Source organism: Chroicocephalus ridibundus, chromosome 1 (assembly GCF_963924245.1).
Source record: "Chroicocephalus ridibundus chromosome 1, bChrRid1.1, whole genome shotgun sequence".
In the NCBI taxonomy this organism is placed as follows: domain Eukaryota; kingdom Metazoa; phylum Chordata; class Aves; order Charadriiformes; family Laridae; genus Chroicocephalus; species Chroicocephalus ridibundus.
Window position 1 is genome coordinate 78,286,486 of NC_086284.1, and position 21,860 is coordinate 78,308,345.

Sequence of the window (21,860 nt, forward strand, 5' to 3'; positions counted from 1 at the left end):
ATCTAGGCACCGCCCCTCTCTAATTGCACCTTGTGAACATCTCTAGGGAGAGCTCCAAGGGTTTTTGTATGTGACAGGAGGGGGAAAGATAGTCTCACATACTACCCCATACGGGCCAAAGAGGTGTTTCTGGAGTTATATGCTGTCTCTAACTGCCAAATCGGACTTACAGTATATTTCAGAAGGTCATCTATGAGCTTTGCTTAGCATGTATGAAAGAGTTCAAAGTAGGAAAATGCAAACAAGTCACAGTCAAAACTGAAATAATTTTGTCTAAAACTGAGAATTCTCCTGCTTCCTGCCAAATTAAAAGTTGAAAAGCATATTGCTGCCTGGTCAAACGAAACATCTGTCGTTTAGAAAAAAAAAAAGGTTTCAGTAGTTTCTGGGACATTTCCGGGGAAGACAAAGGGAGTTTTATAAAAAATATATAAGTAAAATTAAAAATCAGCAATTTAAGGTGTTATATTGCCTGCATATTGACATTAACTGCAACACTGAAATCACTGAATCAATCAGTTGATTTGTCCTCATGGGGATTATTAAAACACATAAGGTCTAACATTCATCCTATGTTGCGGTGCAGGTTACTTCTTTGAAGTTGCTTGAATTTCAGGCCCACTCCCATGTATTTCTTTACCAGAAGCAAATCTGTTTTTTGATGCAAACCTCCATGATTCCCAAAATCGATGGTTCTTTTCCTGCTGGTGTAGCACATTATGAAACACCACTGAAGATCTTTTACTACCATTACCTTCAGAAGCATGTCTCCCACTGCATTTACTGATAGCAAGATGAGGTGTTGCTACAGAATACAAAATTCTCTTACGAAAGCAAAATCTGTGCTGACTTCAAAGGGAAATTTTCCTGCTAATGGAACATAGGATTGAGCCCAATAAGATGATTGCCAGACTGTATTTTTTCACCTTGATGAAAACAGAAATGATGGAATAGCTTTCCTTAGCTCTTCTTTTGTAAATAATTTCTTATACTGCAATGATATTTACTTTGGGAGTATAATTTAGTAAGCCAGAAATTGTGAAGTGTAAATATTAGACCCTAACAGTCTGATTTACTTTGAACGTGCGACAGCAATCGCCTAAGCTCCTTCCAACCTCCTAAACGCATAAGGAGTGCTCTTAATTGGACTTAGTCTTTAAAATAAAATTTAAAAAAAGCCTGTTTAGTTTTGTAGGGATATGATTTTAGTAGCTAGATTATTATTAGATGTTATTCATACTGTCATTCATATGATTCTTAGCTTGGAGGTGAGATCATGTGTTCATATTCTGTAGTTGTCCTTGATAGTTACTTGCTAATGTTACTGTTATGATTATTAATAGATCAGTAACAGATGTTGCCCTGTGCACTAATTGTATAGTGTTCTTAGAAGAGGCTACTCGATAGAGATATGATGCAAATATTTCTCGTTCCTGCCCGAACATTAAAGAGAACAGCAGAAGTTGGAGGAAAAAAAGACTGAGAGTGGATAGACCCTGGACGGTGCACGTTCCTCTACTATAGAAGGCTGCAAGGTGAGAATTTCTTAGGGAAACTAATAGGATTTCACTAGTGGCTTTAATAGATTTAGAGAAAAGCCAACAGCAAACACTGCTGGAAGACCTGGACGGGGGAGCCCAGGCAGCGCTGGCCGAGCTGCCGTAATGTCTGTCCCTCAGCAGGGCACTCACCCGGTTGACTCCCGAGTCACATTCCCCAAACCCATTAGACGCAGCTCTCAGCAGTGGTTGCTTTCCTGCGCCATGGCAGGAGAGGTCCTTTCCCTTGCAGGGGGACACGATGTGGTGGGAGCAGCTCCTGCAGCAGCGCCTCCCTTCGTGGAGAGGAGAGTCCCTCAGGCTGCAGCAGCTTCGCTGCGTGGCGCAGCTGCTGCACGTGTTGGTGGTAATTCAGTTCTGCAGAAGACTTTGGTCCTAATCAAACTATTTTTGCAATGTCAGCACTGGGTCGAAACAGAAGGTGTCTGTGGCTCTGATGCAGTAGATGACAACTGTCAACATGGAGGAGGGCTCGTGTTTCCGGCACCGTATTTCAGAGTCACAAGTTTTTGGCTTCAGCCCAGTTGGGCATTCTAGTTTTAATGCAAAAGCATTCCGATTCAATTAGGCCAAACTATAGGAAATCATTAAGAGCTTAAAGATTTCTAAATTAGATCTAGCTGAAGGGTGAAACGTACGCTTTCACATAGCGGGCACAGCAGCTGTCAGGGGAAGTCTGGCGGGGCTGTTCCAGCTCCCTGCTAGTAACTCCCTTCTGACAGGAGGGAAAAAGGCTTAGCCGACTCGAGGCATTATATAAGATCAAAAATAGGGTTAGAATGAAATTACAATTACAAAGTGCTAATTGAAGCACAGGCGCAGTGACTGCTAGAGCTAATTAGAAAGGCGCAGGATGCCTGCGTACCAGTCTCTCGCTCAGGATGGGATTTGCCCCAGTTCAGGTTCTTCGCGTCACTTGATTTCCACTCAAAGCAGCTATGGCAGGTGGAGAGGTGCCTGGCTAATACAATTTCCCATCTTGGCATTTTAACTTAAAATACTTCAGAGAGAGGAGGGCTTACCAACATGCAGTATTCTTCCATGATAGATTATTCAGATTAAAACACTGCTTTATTGCGATTTAGTGCTAGGTGAATGGGAAATGTCCTGCAATTGCACATAGGTGCATCAGAGCGTGAATGCTTCCAAGACAAAAAAACCCCCACAAAGCAAAAAGGTTGTTGGCGTGGCAACAACTAAAGAATATTAACAACAATATTAAATAATTATTTCAGCTATATCCAGTATGGAAAAATTAAGCTTCCCTTCTTTTTTATATACTTCTAGTAGATATTATTTCTGTTCTATATAGTATAATATACTTGGAACAACAAAATAAAAAGCACTGCAAAACTCATTGTTACCTTTCCAAAGCTCTTTATGCTTTTATTTCTCTTATAACGTAGATACTGTAAAAGATAATCATATGCTATTATAGATGATTTATTCATATTTGTACAGTTCTTTAACTGGAACTGTACTGTGGGAAACGGCTGTGTTATCATTGCAATTTTTGGCTGTTTTTACTATTTTTCTACACTTTTGAGCTTAGCACGGAGTAGAGCAGACAATGCCACTTGCTAAATAACAACACGTCTCTCTACTAAAAGCAGGAAATGGGAGGAAGGAAAGCTCGCATTAGAGGGCTAGCTACTGAGGAAAAAATAAATCACAGCACAATTTCACCTACTATTATTTAGTTTGAAATAAAATTAAAATCCTTTACCATTTCTGGGCTTCGGTAATATGTATACTTACGTAAGTATTATATATACTTAGGTATGCACAAAACTGAAGCATGTGTTACGTGCCACTGCCTGAGAATGAGAGCTATGCAAATAAATGCATATTGACACTGACTTGTAAGGAGGTGAAAGTGGGAGGAATTTCACCCACTGGCATCATTAACTCTTTGAGTTTTCCAGTTCAGTAATGTGAAAAGTGTTAGACAGAACAGGAACACACTAAATACTTGTTAACCGTTTACACAATTTCTACCAACTCATTTTCTTCCAGGTATCACAGGTCTATGTTCGTTTTCTTAGTGTGTTACCCGTAATTATAATTGATTTCCACCCCCCCGCCTTTTTAAATCATGCTTACAAAAACAAGGAACTGACTGTTATCCTCTTGTTGAAATTATGTGATTTAGAGAGCGGAGATTGCTCATATAAGGGGCGCTGAGAATACGTGAGAGGGACAACCGAATGACAGAATGACATTGATATATTTGCCTATGCAGGTTTTTTTTTTCCATCGGTACTTGTAAATATCAAATATTTATAAATTATTAAATCAATATTGTAAAGGAAAAATGCTGTGCAGCTCAAGGAAAAACAAGAACAGCTTCTTCTATCAGAAGCTGATTTAACATAGCTCCGGTCTATTGCAATTCTCCCCAGGAAAAGAGCTGAATATTGTGATGTAATGATGATATCAAAGACACGAGCAGAATGAAGTTTTCTAGATAATGTATCTTTAACAGCACCTAGGACCCCAAGCCATAGAGCAAACTGTGAGTAGATGAGGCGCTGTATAGAGGTGAAGACTGTTCCTTGTCCAAAAAATTAGGAAATGTATATGCTAGAGGGGATACAGCAAGGTTATTAGACTCAAATAGACCTTTTTATGCAATGCCTTGTAAGATAAGCATATACAGGTTTTTGGTTATGTTAGGCCAAAAAAAGATGACAAAGGAACAGGCAAGAGAAGGATGGTGGAAGGAACAAATGCTGCATCTTGCAGAGGAAAGGGACCTTGCGTGCGTGTGGCTTCGTGCCTGGTGACTGGGGAGAGTTGGCCCAAAGGGCACAGGCCCTTCTGAGTGTTTCTTCAAACTTAAAAGAATTTTAGGAGTCTGTCTAAAAGAATGAAAAGAAAGGAACTTCTTCTGTAGCAAGTTTCTTTTAGGAAATTAAATAATGGTAGAAATTCAAGCATCATCAGATTATCTCAGCATAATTAGCTGCCTTGAGACCTTCAGAATTTATTTAGTTGCCTATCATAATTTCCAGGAAGATAGGAGAAAAACCAGGCTTCCTTAAGCCAACTCAAGCAATGCCAAGTAAAGGAAATGTTAGGCAGAAGAATAATTATGAACTTGATCATATTACTCTAAATACACATTGATTAAAAATATGTAAAGTTAGAACAGGGGATCAAAACAGGCCAACAAAATAAAATAAAAATACAGGTAAATATGGTTGCCATTCTCCTCACATGTTTGTAAGAATTATAGATTTCCTTCTTGTCCTAGCAGAGAAACCAAAAAAGAAAACTAAGTGTCTTAATCAATTTAATCCCCACATTTATGAGTTAGGATTTTAAACCTCATGGTTTTTCTCACAAGCTGGACAATAAATTGAATTATGAATGCCAGTCACTTGGATGGCACGGGAGGATTTGGCTGTAAACACCAGGCAGTTTGTGGAGGTGAGGGAATGATGATTTTCTGAACCTAATTCCTTTGTATCCGGTAGTAATCTCTCGCCAGTCTCTTTTCTTATAGTTTTGATCATAGAACCATAGAATCGTTTTGGTTGGAAGAGACCTTTAAGATTGCCACCCTATGTACTCCAAACAGCGTGCTCGATATCTGTAGCAAGATCTTGGAGCATCAGGCAGGCGAAGCATTTTCCTGTTTGATTTTTAATGAGACGAAGCTTTCAGCCTTTGACGAGGTTTTAATGAGCTACCCCTAGATGGCACTCTGCAAGGATAAAACTAAAAACACCGCAGTAAATCTTCCTCCAACTCGGCTTTATGCGTTTTGCTAACCAATTACTCCAAACCTGTTGTAAAATTAGGATAAACTCGCAATTTCCTTCTTTGGCAGCAATAAGAAATAAAGACATGGGGAAAAAAAGTAGTGTTTCCACTGTTTTGCACACCAAATTGTGTTGGAAAGTTCTGCTTCCATGGTCAGTCTGGAATAACCTTTGCTCATCGCCACCTGATCACTGATCACTCCTTTCTTTTTTTAATCTTTTCTTATTTACAGATGATCCCTCCTGAATAGTATCTTGCCTCTGGCATAACCGCAGCACTTATTGCTGTGCTGGTTTTGCTGCTGCAAACCCACAAGCTTGATGGAAAGCAACTCACTAATAAAAGTTCCCTGCCACTATTGTGTGTCTTCTTTTCTTTGGAAAGATAATATTAATAGAGAGGGTTGCTTGATTTCGTGTTTCTGACACTGCAGCAGCCCCAGGAGGGTTTTTTCCTGGTGGTGAAGGTGTTACATTTCTATGAATCCCCTCTCCTTCATTTTTCTATCAGCCTCTGAATGCCTAGCTCTCAAGCGGCGTGCCAAACCAACGCAATGCCAGCCTAGAGAGGATTAAAAGAGAATATGTATTTTTCTGCTCAGCCTGAATTTGGAGCATAACCTCGAGGACTACGTGTGGGACTGCAAGTGCATCCTCACGCACACTTCGCTGCACCTCCTGGTGCCCACGGACATACCCCAAGTACGGCTGCGGGGGGGGGGAGGCGCTGGCACAGCCCAATCGCTACCGCCCCCAAAGCCCTCCCTCAGAAAAGTGTAGTCCGCGAGATCCCGTCATAGGTCATAAAATGCAGCTCGCTGATGATGAGAGGTATGTAGCCAGCCGTGGTGTGTAAACAGCAAGGTCTCCAGAAATCCAGACTCTCTAGGCTTATTTTCATTAGCGGGCGCTGTAAACACAAACCTGAATGGTTATGTGCAATGGCTGCTCTGTCTTTCATGCAATATAGGACACAGCAATTCAGAGAAGAAAAGGAAGGCAACAAAGCCTACTATCTCTAGGAAAAATCTAAATAAATCCTTACTTGCAAATAGCTTCACCCAATGGTATTCTGGGGGCTAGAAAGAAATACAACAGAACAGAAAGCAACAACTGTGACAATTGTTTGCCCTAATCTTGCAAAAAAGGTGTTAGAAGGAGAATCCCATTATGAAAAGGGGAAAGGTGGACGGAAGACTGATTTTTTTTGCAGTTCCATTCACTGTCAACACAGCATGGGATTTTCACCAAAAACAGATTAAAAGTGCTGTCTCAAGGCCTGATCTCTAGGACTCCAGAGAGCTGACCTACATGCATGTGACTGGGTTCATGATGGCAAAGTGCCTCACTCCTGGCCCTCTGACCAGAAGTCCACATTGCCTAGAGGACTTCAGGCTACTGTGGGCTATTGTGGGATGGATTTTTCATAGTTTGTATCCAGCAAGGACAAGCCTTTCTAATTTCTCAAATAAATTTCAAAGTATCTTTTAAACACTTTTCCACTAGCAGCTCCTGACGCCGGAACCACTAGGAATCATCAAAGGCTTTTGTGAAAATGGGGAAGAAGGAGGAAAACAAAAGACAATAAAGGTACACACAGTTATACAAGCAAGGCCCTTGAAATCAAACAAACAGAAAAAAAAACCCACGAACAATACCGTAACTCTGTAATCCCTCCCAGATGTAAAGGTTGGCCCTCAGCTGTTCAAGTCAGTAAACAGGATCTCAAGATCAAGCCACTGAAAGCAGAGACTAGGGCAGTGATACATTTAAAAGAATTGAAATATGCTTAAATAATGGATGTTCCAGCTTATGTATTGCACTTGATCAGCATATTTTTCCTCTTTATCACTTGCAGAAAGCCTGACTGCTGTGTCTTGAAAGGCAAATCATTTAGACTGTCTCTAGGAGAGCTGAGATCTAAGATAAATAGCTATCATCAGTGTGATAGAGCCTGAGACAGCATGGCACATAAGAGTCAGGAAGCTTCACGATAGCAGTCTGATTATTAGTTTGGAGACTTGGTCTATCTGTGCTAGCATAAGAACAAATTTCTATAAATATGTGGTAGAAAGGGTGTAATTTGTTCTTCGTATAATACCTGTTTTATGCTCTAGTGGAGCCAACTGAGTCACTGAAGTATCAATGCACCGTTACAGTGCTGTTTTTAAAGAGTATGTCCACAGAATCTGAAATTGTGTATGCCTGTAATTATTTTATCATCAAAATTGGTAAGTGAATATTAATACCCTGCTTCTTGCAAACTGCAGCTGAAAACCAAGAGGTGTGCTTTGAATTGCTAATGTAAGGTGCTCTCAAACAATCAGGCTGCAGAGGTTTCAGGCTGGACTTTCCAAAACAGCGGAAAGGTTTTCTCTTAGTTGCTCTGCATCTCAGTTGCGTCTTCGTCAAATGGTAAGGACACCACCTCCCTCTCCCACAGGAACAATGTGACGGTGAATTCATTGAGTCTCCTGAAGCACCTGAGTCAAGGAACACAGAAGGAGTCACAGAGAACACGTACATCATGTGAGCCGGGCTGGGATAATGACCCGTAAACAAGGCAAGAGGCCTCCCACACAACAGCACGATGACAAAGAAGGAAATAGCTGCTCAGGAAGTAACTCCATCCCCCTTTCCCCACCAGGACCAGTGGGGAAAGAAAGGGAAAAAACAATCTTTTTAAGACTTACATCACGGTGCAGATTCACAAAGGGCACAAGCCAGTGTTTAGCAGCTGCAAAAATGTGCACCTCTAGTGTATTTTTACTTTTGAGACAGTAATTTTGTAACTTTATGAAAAAACCATTAACAATGTGGTTAAACACTGAAAAACTGAAAACCTTTGTCTTATTCACACAGACAAGACAAATAAAAAACTGCATTCTTCTTAAACTACAAAGATCAGCCTGATTAAAACAAACTTTAACTTTCCAGCTGTGTTTATCCTGCAAGTCCAAAAATGAACATTTTCCCCTGTTAGAAAGATGTTCACAGCTTTGCACTCAAAAAGCTGTGCACTGCCTTGTGCTACTCTGTCAGTGTTAATATAAGTCTACGAAGACTTTGGATACCTCTAAAGGAGAACGTGATAAAACACATTGAAAATTTATTTAGCCAGTTCCCAGCCCTTATCTATATACTTTCCCATGGTGAGTGATAAGAGTTCCTTTTCTGTCTCTCATCAAGGACCAGTGGAAATTACGTTTTACAAAGAAGAGAAGAACAGCGACCGTGAGCGGCACTACAACAGGAGACATCTATTATGTATAGCCATGTCCCGTTATTTGTGACATTAGAGATCCTGACCCAACCACCTCCATCTCGTTTTCATTGACAAGGGACTCAGTACTAAAGGCACACAAGACACACCATTTCTTCTATTGCTTTTACTGATTAATGGCATGCAAAGGAGTAGCCTTATTAGATACTCTTACGAATTACTGTATTGAACTGTAGGGAGGAAAATATTCATGCAGAGAACTTCGCATGATGCTCAGTGCTGCCTGTGCTCTCCTTCAGAGAGAATAAGGCAATTTGTGGTGCCACCGATGCCAGTGTTCAAAGTACAAACATAAAATAAGCTTTGTCTACAGGGAGATGCAGGCAAGTTCCTAATTCTACATGGAATCTGCAGATTTTTTTTTCTTTAGCTAGAAAGGCTTTCAGTGCCTCTCAAAGGAGAAGAGTGAGTATAAAGTAACACCCTTTCTTCTTTGAGTTACTTACTTGATCTACAGAGAGGTCCAGTTCAAATGTCCTCTTCACAACACTCACGTACCGGGACTGCATCCCAGCCAGTGAGATATACTCATGTAAGCTTCTCTCAACCTCTTTTGCTAAAGCTTATTTAAAATTTCATTGGATAAGATGGGAGGATCAGAGCTAGAGCGATGCAGAAGACTGCACGCTGCATCTGCAGGGGGTGTGTGGGCTCTTTTTTCTAAAGACGCGGAATTTTAATAGTTCCTTATGAAGTAAAAAGAAAACAACTTCAAAAGATGGCAATGAGAGTGTTACCATGAAAGGATAGCCTCCTGCACACTGATGAGAGTTTTGCAATGCAGGTTAGAAATGGTGGTTCACCTTCCTTTGACTGGTCTTCTTCAGACTGCCTCATAAGAGAAGCGAGAGAAGGGAGCGATCACCAGTGCTTTTCCTGCTCAGGTTTCCAGCATATTAAAAAGCCAGTAAGACAAAATGTTCCATTTCTGACAGAAAGCATTTTTTCTTTTCCTTTTGTTGGCCCACACTTCCTTTGCTTTCCTGGCATATGCTGAAAGGCCAGGACTGCCCTCCTACTTCAGCTCCTGGATCTCTCCCTGATTTCATCTCACATCTGCAGCATTTCTGTGCCTCAGTTTCTTCATGTAAAACACTGTCTTGAGCTATCAGTAGATGCAAAATAAGAAAATAATAGCGATACAGGAAGTCAGGAGAGTTGGCAGGGCTGTATTTCTGGAAATTTTATTTCAAAGCATTATTAAAGAACTCGCCAGCCTGTCTGACTCATTGGTAGCCCGAAGGAATACTCTGAAAAAGGGAGGTATTTTACATATGGAATATAAACTGTGAGGCCAGTTGGGAGGAGTTATCATTGTGTACTCTTAGCTGAAGACAAAGGAGGGAGGGAGAAAGAAAACACTGCTGATAGACTTAGCAAACAATCAGGTATGGGACACTTAGAGTAGTAAGCTACATTGTTTGCAGTGGCCTAGATACACTTTCTTCCGCTGGAACTAGAACCATTTTTTTTTTAAAAATTCGCCTTTACTCCAGTGGGAAGCAGGTGGGGTTTGTAAGACTGGGAAAGCTAATTTTGGAAGAAAGAACTGTGAGTCTTTGGCATCAAGCCAAAGCAGAGGAAAGCAGAGGCTGAATTATGGAGGAAGTGGGTTTTTCTGCTGTTTTTTTTTTTCATTTAATCTTCAATGCATAGAGCTGGATAAGGGCAGCTGCCACTCAAAAATGTCCCTGAAATGATGAACAGGACCATACACACTCTTTTGCATGCCGATGACAGCTTCCCCTGCTAAGTTTCTGCTTTGCAGCTTCATCATAAAATTTCACACTGGGTTAAAGTTTGGCATGATTCAGAAGAAGATGAGCCAGGAATTAATGAAGAGGAAGATTCAGCAAAACAATAATGGGAAGCTAACGCTGCTACTGTTTCAAAAATGGGTAGGGGAAGGAAGAGGAAGGGAAATGCTATCAGTAAAAGATATTTGCTGTTCATTTCTTCATAGACCTATTCCTTGGAACTGCTCTTCCCCAAAGCAATCAGTCAGTCACTCCCGATCGTTGTCAACAAGACCAGTTGCTTCAGTGATTTTCTTACATTCTAGATATCAACAAACTTGTGAGGTTGTTGAATAGCAACTCCTACCTGGAACCAAGTTTTGCCTATGAAGTGGATTACATGATAATTCCAGATGCAAAGGCTGAACAGAAAAGAATTTGTGTAAGTTGGGCCCATCCATAACAAACGTTAGTAAAGCAGATGTGTTCTTTCCCCAACCAAGAGAGGCACGCGCCTCTGTTAAGCTCAGTCTGGCTGCATCTCTGCTACAGCTGGATAGTATAAAAAAAACCTCTTTTAAAAAAGACTCAACAATGCTTCCCTTGGCAATATACATTCATTACAGTGCTCGCACAGAACTCTGACTGCGTGTCCTTTCGCTCTTTACTTGTTCTCCAAGGAGTAAGGATTAGTGTTAACATGACGTCTCAGCTAGCTCTGCTGCTAGTCCCTTATTATAGGTTCTACACTGCAGCTGAGATGAGACTCACGTCTTATTAAGCGCTGGCCTTGTGATGCATGCTAGGAAAGCCATAACTTTTGTACTTATGAAACAAAGAACAATACCATTATCTTGTCCTGGAGTTCTCTCATAACAAGATTTTGCTGTACAAAATTCTAACTGCTGTTTCCTCCCTCCATCACTCTTCCAAAGCCTTACCTAACAGACCACTAAAGTGATTTGTATAAAGACTTGTCAACAGCTGTTCCCTTGCTATGATTTTCCCTTCAGGGCTGTGGAGTGTAATAACTTTCTGTAAAAGAAAAGCAAATTAATCATGCATCCTCACTCCTCGTACAAGCCATCATTATTTATCACATAGTCCCTAAAATCGCCAATGGTGACAAATGCAAAGACAATGAAGTCAACACCTAATTTGGAGTCTTGTTTACCTCTTCAGCTCAAGGGAAAATTATCCGGCTGTAAACAGAAGTTTTTCATTTTATACATAGGACAGGTAGTTGCAGCTGAATTACAACAAAGCCTCAGGAAGGATACTCGGTGAGACGCAAGCATGGATCATTTGTTCCCCCTAATGATCTTATAACACTCACGCATACAGTAATACAAGGTAACAAGTGAACATTTCTGCATACCCAGCACTGAAGCAAGACTGCATGCACAACTAGTGGTTTTCATCACAGTCTTAAATACTCAGACTCTGCCTGTTCAGGTTGTTACAAACTATTCCGTACATGGTCAAGTTATGTGACCTCTGTACAATGGCTACCTGCTTTTTTTCCCCCAGCAGAATGTCTCTGTTATCTTCAACATTCTGAAGAGTATTTCCTGATTAGAAATCTAACATTGCCAGTTGTGGTTCCCTGATAACCTCGGCATGCCCCAGGGTCACCGAACAGGTCACGTATACATTTTACATAGTCACAGCTTCCAAGCAAAATTCATGTCTAAAATGCTTTTTGCAGCACCTTTTATTAATATCCGTTAATAATAATAATCAGATCTCTGTGTTGTTTTATAACCAAGATCTGTTACTTTTTTTGGGTCTGTAAAGGGCAAGACAGGTTCAACGCAGCCACTACATCCAGCTGCAAGATATCTGATGAGAGAAGAGGACAAGCAGTTCACTAATCTTTCTCTCAGGCTTCTGCTTCCAGTTTGATAGTTTCTTCCAGTGAACAAGATGAAACTTTGGAAGACTCAAGTGGTGTTGAATAGAGAAGCAGGGCAGGAGCACTACCCAGAGGAGACATGATGGGAGGTGCCCTGGAATGGGAAGATGAAGAGGAAGACCTTTGCTAAGCTTCCTTTCTGTTTTCTGTGAGGCTTCAGGAACCTTCCTCAAGATTTACCTCTATTGGACTAGTATCCTTAACAGGAAAAGTGAAGTACCCACTCCAGGAATTAGGTCACACACTTCAGCTTCCTGGCAATAAACAACGGAAAAGGATCTGAGTGAAGTTATCAGTCAACACATAGGAGTGTTTTCTTCCTTAAATCCAGGAAGTACAAAGTCTATTTTTTTCTGCTACCCTGGTTTTGTGATTTCAAGTACCTTGTCACCTTCAGAAACCCTGAAAGGTTATCTTCTAATTCCACTTGGCAGATTACAAATGTTATTGTAAAATTTTACTATAAAAATGGAAGGTTTCTTTTTGTTAGCTAGTGTTTATTGATTATAACTTCTGATTTTCCTCTGTTCATTCAACTCTGACACAGCTGTGTCTTTTGGTCAATATCCACTTTCTAGTAGCTAATCAACTTGTACTTACTAAGTTCAGGTTTTATCAAGACTGGTTTTAATATGACTATTTTCAGGAAAAAAAAACAACAGTGTAAACATTTCAACAAATATTTATACACCAAAACCAAACACTCCAAAATCAAATCCAAATTCATCTCAGCCATCCTGGGCATCATGAAATATTAATGACTCGGTGGCCATTAGTCTCATTTTCATCTGGACAGTGCATCTCTGCCCCATGCGTCCTGGTGCTTTTACTCAGCCTAGAAGGCCTCTTAAGGTTATGTAGCTCTACAGTACAGTCATGGACGGGAGGGCTGCAAGTAGCAGTGCAAGCAGAACACTCAGTGGTGCACTGGTTCTGTAACAGAGCTACAGAGAAAAGAATATTTGCAGATCTTTCACTTATACCTCTCTCTTCTCACTGTTGTGGAGTTATGAATTAGAGCAGCATGAATCTGGTGGGGTTCTATTTGAAAAAAAGCTTCACTGAGGTCAGAAGAGAACACACAGAAATTCAGGTTTTAAAAGAGGAAACTTCTAGAAGAAGAGATATCCCTTTAAACAAAGCCCAAGATAAGATGTCCTGTATCTGCAAATAAATAGGAGTAGGAAATAACCTACCATAAGTAAACCCGTTCTTAGTGAAAAACCTCCTCTAGGTAATCTTGTAAAGTCAGATCAGGTTTACTTTCATCAGGCATAAAAAGCCTTTTTCAAAGTCAATAGCATCTCATGGATAGGACCTACTAGGAGCCTTCATTGATACCTACTGAAAGTTGGCAATATGATGTAAGATGAAGGAATTCATAGTCACCAGGGAACTTTTAAAACCATGTTGGCTTTCTCAGAAATGACAAGGTGTGCTTGTAGGAAAGTTAGAGGAGAAAACTGCAGTCAAAACCAAGCCCATCAGAGGATCTTTGAAAAAAAAACACCAAACAACAAAACACAAAAACCAGTCCATCTCTGGGTTTTACCTGTTAATTTAATTCTAAGAGACTAACCCCTTTGGATCCTTTGGAAAACCTAGATGCACGATGCCTGTGACATTACTCAAATAAGGGGGAAAAAGTCTCCTGTCTCAAGGATCTTTATGGAGTATTTAAATTAAGAACAGATGTTATTTTAAAAAGCAAGCAAGCAACTTCAGGGTGTGGTACATGTAAACAAGGGGGAAAATGACAATTATGACAAAGAGGAGATGGTTATGTATCACTGAAAGTTATGTGATGGAAATACAGATGGCATAAGCGAGAATTTGAAGCTTCCAGAAGAGGGAAGCAAAGAATAATTATCAACATTTTAAGATTTCAAAGTAATTAATCAACATTTCTCTCTCCTGTACTGTTTTCAAAGCAATCAAACCATATCAAGAACAAGTGGAGTGACCCTCTTCCTTAAAAAGTCACGATGGTAGTCGAGATCAGCTGTGGCTTCTTCCTAAAACATTTGCTAGTTTTCATTCCTGAACTGAGCAAAGCCTGGGGAAATTCTTGGTTGTGAAATTGATTATCATCAGTCTGGACAGTTAATTTATAACCACTGCTCTGCTCAAGGGCTGGCTGTTAGTTCTACTGCATGCAACTTTGTGTGGAGTCTAGAGTAGATATGATACACCATTTTCATAATTTAAAAATCTCTGTGTATATTTTTTGTCTTAAACTTCAGCTCCTGGAATCATTTGATTAAGGGAGAATCTCTAGGTTTGTTCTTAATTACAATTCTTCGTTGTCGAGCTTTCAGAGAAACAGCTGAAAACAAGAACCATGAATGCTGACTACAGAATCCAATAAGACAAAACACACTTAGAAAGATCTTATGATTCTAAGCCACTGCCATAGTTTTTTTTCGGTAATCCAATACTTATTTGATGATCAGAATGAGCCTTGTCTTGAGCAGCCTGCTCTGGCTGACCTTGCTTCAGCAGGGGGGTTGGACTAGATGATTTCACAAGATGCCTTCCAACCTCAACGATTCTGTGTTTGCAATGGCAGACACTTCATTATAATTTTAAAGGGGTTCATTTTATAAACAGCAGAGAGACCTATTGTTTTCTGTTGCTATGTGCCGATCATTTCCCAAACACTTCCCCCTGTGTGTGAGTGTACACATACACAGCCTCCCTCACATACGCACACAGAGATGGTCCTTGCTGTTCTGTCTGTATGAATAATGACTTGGGTATAATAAAAAGCACAACTGGAATTTCTTTTAAATGCCTGTGTCAGAATAATGCGAGCCAATATGAAGATGGCATTTCATTAATTGTGTTGTCAGTGACAAACGTGGAAAGTATGAACATGCCAGTCCCATAATTCTCTCAAAAGCAGTTCATTATGCACCACTGATATGTCACGTTTCCACCAAGGAGGTATTGAGATACAAGAAATAAGCCTTCATATGCAAGCCCACTATCTCCCACTTCCACAGTGATCATGAGTCTCAGTGGACTTGAGAGGGGCACGGTATTTCAGAAGACTCTGAGGACACTGGTATACACTTTAACTCACCGCTTTCCCAAGCAGCCATGTGCCAACGTGTCTTCAGTAGATCATCTATAGACCCTGAGCACTGTGAACCTGAAACACAATAAGAGATCAGCTGATTCAGTTGCACTATGTGCTCTATCAAAAAGATAAATCATACGGTACAACTTGCATTTAAATAAAGTAATCATACCTTGCCATTTTTCAAAGTATGTCCTTCATGGTGTCTATTAAGTCACTGAAGCCACTGGCCTCAGAGCTCTAATGAAAATGTAAACACTGGTCCACCGTGTACCACTAGTCTTAGGATAACCCTTTCCAGCATTTTCTTTCTGCTCTGAGCACTGTAGGACTGAGTAGCCCACTTGCCTTTTACTGGTCAGATTGCATGTGTTTTACCAGGAAGACACAGATTTATTTTTTTTTAAGATAATAGCATGGAGAATTGTTTTGAATGCAAATACGTCTATGAAGCACACTTGAGATTATAATGTACATATAGAGGACAGTAGAAAGGAAATCTTATTCATATACAATTAACAAAAACGCTTATACAATATGCGCAATCTACTGACTGCCCAGCAAGGAAATCAGCAGGAGAGAGAACACTAGGTCCAATTACGAAAAACTTGGAATTCAGAATCCAATGGTATCATACTAAATGCCAAATGCCAAGAGAATATTTTGAGAGAATGTACTACATTAACTGAAGTTGTTTCCACCCTCTTTTTGTAGAAATCCTAGGCTATCACAAAACTTGTCCGGTAGGTACGTGCTTTCTATTCGTAAAACAGCTGAGTGTAAAAGACAGGCTAATGAAGGATTGCTCTGCCAGTACCACAAGCCTCAGGAATGAATGGCTTGCAGGGAGGGGTGGGCAGTAGTCGAGAAGCTGTAAGGAACATTTTGCATTTGCTGATCGTCTTTCATGAATGTATTTTACCCCTTTTCCCATTCAAAACCAAGGACGCTATTTCAAATTCCCACGTTCCACTAAATAACACACAGAAGGAAAGGTCACAACCTGAAACCAAACATCAGCATCTTTCAGCGTTTTCACTAGCAGTTATCTTTATTTGAAAAGCTACTCGAACTGTTTAACAAAGCTGCTTGCTGTGAAAATAATACTTATCATGGAAATATTACTTATTTCCTTGATATGTAAACTTAAATGCTCATTGAAGTTGTTCATAAAGAAAATATGTCTATGGCTAATGGAAACAGTCCTTAGTTTATGGACTGGGTATTTGCAAATGAATGTGTATCTGAGACATCAAGGCTAACATTTCCCTGATGTATTACACTGTGCAGGACAGTGCTTCAATATCCAAAGAATACAAAACCCACTTAACAGGCATCTCAGCAGCAAGTCTGCGGCTATAAATGCTACATTTGTTGAGCCTTCCAATAAACTTTTCATATTTAGCATCTGGAACCGCATCAACTTCATCTGGCTCTTCCAATAGCAATCCAGCAATGTGAATGCAGTAATCTTTTTGAAAACCATCATCATCTGTCAAATAGTAGGTTGTTTTACTTGACACATTCAATATATTCATATGGAAAGTCTTGCACAACGACATCTACCTAATTTGCCACTCGTCTAGCAAGAGTGTTATCATGTTATCATTTTACTGAAAAAACAGTTGTTCTAGCTGCAGAGAGAGCTTTGTTGCTCTAAACTGCTTACACTGACTTTGCGTGTCCTTTTTCCTTGGGAAAACAAAGGAGCATAAATGAACAAGGACCACAACATTAAACAGAACAACCAATGTTTGTCTCTTGTCCATTCACATTAATCAAGTTTTAACAATGCATTCGTAGTAAATATTTATGGAATGCTTTAATGCTTTCTCTTGTGTCTGGGGAGCACACTGTAATTCTTAATACAGGGCTAAAAGCCAAATGTTTCTCTCAGACATGCCACCATACTATTAAATAGTTCTTCAATGTTTATGTATGAAGTGAAATTTTCTTTCTGTTAAACAAGAATATTGATTATTAATAATCACTGCCAGTTCATTTTACAAACAATTCTTTTTCCGTTCAAACGCAGCTGTGAAATCACTGCAAGTTAGCTGTTTGTATTTCTCGTCTATTGACCATCTGAATACACAGATTTCTATTGTAGTACAGGCCCGCTTCATGAAGAGGCATAAGAACTATTCCCAAGAGTCATTCTGCATTTTACCTAGTGCCTGCTTCAAGCAAACCACAGAAACGTGCCAAAGAGCAACACCTCCCCTGACCTCCCCTCCAGGCTAAAAGCTCCAAACCTACTGATATATCCCTTCTCTGTCCCTTCCGTTTCTTATTTCTAGGGCTGTTTTGTGGGAAGTTTCATTATAAAGCCTCGAAACGGACTTCTCATCCATCCTACATCCAGGTGTTGAAGACTCAGACTGTGAGGAACAGCAGACGTATCATGCTAGCTTAGTACTCCTGAATGATTTTGGAAGTAGTACTGAAGCTATGTACAAAAAAACATAAAACGTAAGGGAGTAACTCTACTTTATTACTCTGCTTTCTTCCTTAACTAGTTAGCAACTGGCATCCATGTTATTTTCTCTAGAATGAATTTCCTGCACAGAAGTTAAAATGAAGTCTAAAAGAAGTTGGCTACATTCAAATTGTGAAAAACCTCTTTTTCAGAGCAGGAAGGAAACGGGAACATCCCCAGACATCAGGGTGAGTCACAGCATGCTAATGAAAGACAGACGGGCGTGCTGATTTGTCACAACTTTTTTAACTTCTCATTTGGTGTAACTATTCTCTTAGGTTTTTCCTTAATTAAATTGACATGAGGTGAAAAAAGCAACATGTCTCAGGATGTTAGACTTAGATTTGCCCTGATTTGTACAACTGTAACAGACAAATATTTCAGGATTTCATAGGTTAGGACCAGAGAAAGAAAGAAACATATATAAATGCATTTAAACTCATAAACTCGATTTCCTGGAATCACAGTTTAAGAACATTATCTTGAGGAGGGGACTAGAGACACTTGGAGTCAGTGCTGATAGTACTGAAAATCTGCTAAAAGCTTATCTGTCATTCTAGCTTCAAAATATATTTTTTGTGCTGTGTTTCACTAGCTTCAACAATATCAACCCATCAGAAAGCTACGCATGCATGGAAGAGCTGAAGGCTCAGCAATAAGGTTTAAATATTATGATTTTCCATGAACTGAAAGAGGATCTGATCTATTCCACTGCAGTGGAATTATTGCCTAATCCTGCCTCAAGCACCAAGTTTTCGGCTTGCTAATGCAACCAAGAAGCTAGGCTGTTACTTAATGTCCTATTATCTAAGAGTAGCATTTCTGTATTCTGCACTGTGTGCTGCACGCTCCTCCCAGAAACACAAAACTAGCTCAGCTCCAGTTTGAGAGAAGAAAGGCTGTATCATACAACCAAGAGTCCATTGGGCAACAGATCCTCTTCCTTCAGCGGCAAGTCCGTATCTGGACACAGATGTTTATGATTTTCTTCTAAACCCAGTATCTAAGGGAAAAAAAGAAAGAAAAAGAAAAAGAGAGAAAACTGTGATTTTTCCATGTTATCAGGTGGTCATACATAGATTTTGTTATCTGGGTGATGCCAGGGAAGGACAGAAATAGAAAGCCTCCGCACTGCAGCTATGCTGGTCTTCAGCGCTCCTCACAGACAGGCTGCTTGCAGCAGGGCTAGGGACTTGGACGGTCAAGATGCTTTACAAACCATAGGTGCTGTAGGATATAAGGCTTTGCCACACATAAATGGCAGGGAAAGAAAGAGTACCTTCACCCTGGCAAGACGTTCTGGGCTAGGCTTATTTACTTGGACTTTGCTGAGTGTAACTTAAACAGAGTCCATGTCTGAGTCTTTGCTGAGTCTTAAACGGGCAATCCGTGAATTCCAGTTGTCTGGTCTTTTTAGCCTGAACAAATAACTAAATCACAACCCCGGAAAAGATGATCAGCTGTTCTCACTGCTGGTAAGTCAGAATCCAGTCAGCCAGTGTAGTACTCCAGTTTCTGCTAGGTAAAAGCCTCTCAAAAACTTAAACTGATACAAAACTAAAGTCTTATAGTTGCATAAAGGAAAAAATCTCCTTCCCAAGGGGGTAATAACATAAACTGTAGCGCCTGGCATTGCGCCATTCAGCAGACATTTAGTCAGTACCAGCTAGGACTCTGGGAACATTCACTCTTGACTGAGGTTTTGAGGTTTTGCACTGAAGTCTTTTACCAAATCCAGAGCATGCGGAAATCCTGTGAGAAGCCAGGTCCTCCACGCCGCCGGCATGACATGTGCTCTGAAGCTGCTCTACTGCGGAGCGAAGCTCTCTGGAGGAAAGGAAGAAAGTTCAATCTTTGTTCAGCCAGAAAGTTCAGAGCCCTCCACAGACGCAGCTGGGGGCTGTGCGCTGCCCCGCGCCCTGCCCCGTGCTGCTGCATCTGGGCTGAGCACCCAGCTGGGATCTGCCAGGGCGTTGTCGCAGGAACACAGAAAATACCGATGACTAACGCTTGCCACTCACACCCTTGCATTACTTCCAGTTTGACTTCGACAAGACTCCCTTTTTCTGGTATTTTATCTCGCCGGGCCCTCACTCACTTCCAGAGGGTGATTTTTCTGATATGTTGATTTTTCTTACTAAGCATCTGAACTTCTGACAAAAGTCAGCATTTGGTCCCCAGCAGGCAGTTTTAGGACAGCAATACAGATGAGCTGGTTATAGCACACAAAAGCCACTTTGTGTCATGAGTAATTTCAGATCCTCCCTATTTCTTATGCAGAGTCCAGCCTTGTTCCCTTATACACAGAGAATTAAATCCTGTGCCTGTATTTCCTTCTGGCTTTTCTGCTGGGACACAAACTTCTTAAGAACAAGCAGACAAGCTCCGGAGGCAACACAAAAGACATCACCAGCAGCATTTGCTACCCACCCTGCAGGGCCCATTGCATTTCACTGCATGACCATCCCTGGCAGTGAAGGACCACAGGAGCCAATCTTCCTCCCATAACTGCACCCTCAGTCAAGAGCCCTCTTTTTTCCACCCTTTCCCAGGGAAAGTTTCCTGCTAGGACAAACTCTGGCCTGCGCTCTCCTGTCAACACTGAATTTTTAGCTTTCTATGTTTTTCTGCATGTTCTGTCTTTGGTAGGAGAAGGAGCACCTCTGGCAGGTGTGTGAGTATCTCTACAGATTTGTGTTATCATCTACTACGGTCCTGACTAACATCTGCTGAAGGACATACAGACTTTTATCTGGCCTTTGCACCGCTGTAGCCACAAACATGCCAATGCCTGATAATTGTAAGACAAACCTCAGAGGAGGTAAAGTACGATTACTTCCTTTATTTATATGCTCGTTATTCTTTAAGTGAAACTAACGTACACACAGGTGTCCTGTTCCCAGGAAGCCATAATCGTTATGAAACACAATTCAAATACAAATAATTAACCTATTTTATCGTATCCAATTTGGGGCAAAACAAGACTACAAAGAGGAAATAAACCGCAAACAAATACACAGATCCAACTGAAACAAAGACTTCACGTCTAGATTAATTCTGACGGGACAGCCGTCTTGCGGCTTCTGCTGCTATGAGTAAATCTGGCATGTGTCCTTCACGGACAGAGTGCTGCTTCTTGCTTTGGTTACAGATCACTATTCACACGCTTCTTTGAATATTTTATGAAAGCGACATCAGGTGTGTCAAAAGGCAGTCTTCATGGCAATGATGAAGCAACTCTCCTACATACTTTTTCTCCTTACTTGTGGACACCTCACATAATAAGCATGCCTTTGATTCTTGAGCATCTGTGATGTGACTATGTTTACCTCAAAGGACAGTCATACTCCACAGCAGGACCACGGCACACCTTGATTCCCAGCCACCCTCGTTATGGGACCTCCTGAAAAATGCTGCAACTCCCTCCCATGCCTAACTTTCCAGGAGAGATGTGTATCTGGGTCTTCACCTGACTCAATACCGGGATCGTGGTAAGTGGTACATCTGAAGCCAAGGGGTGGGAATCACTCCCAGGCTCCCCTGGTAGAAACACAGCTTGGGAGGCTGTTGATGGAAATTTTTTCGTCTACTGGAGAAGAAACTTCTGCAAGTAAAGTGGGCTTAACGATTTGCTCCCATCCTTATCAAGAAGTGCATGTTTTCATAACAATTCAGCTATGTTTCTGTTGTGCATATCTCTGTATAACTCTGCTTTCCCAAACACAGCAAGATTAACAAGATGTACTTTTGAGTGGTGACAATGTAATTTGAATTTGAGAAATTAATACTGCTTTCCCCAGGAACACTGGAAAAAAAGCCCTTGTATTCCACCTATTATATATTAAACAGTAAGTGAGGTAAGTGCTGAAGAACCTTAAGGGTGGTCCCCTCTGACACTGACACCTTCTAAACTGGTATCAATTTCAGTCCTGTTGCCATTGCTCTACACTTCCTCAGGTTGCAGCTCCGTAACATAGCTCCACTGCCAGTGGTCACTTCTGGGTCCCCGTTTCTCAAGCCAACAAAAGCTTGCCTTGGC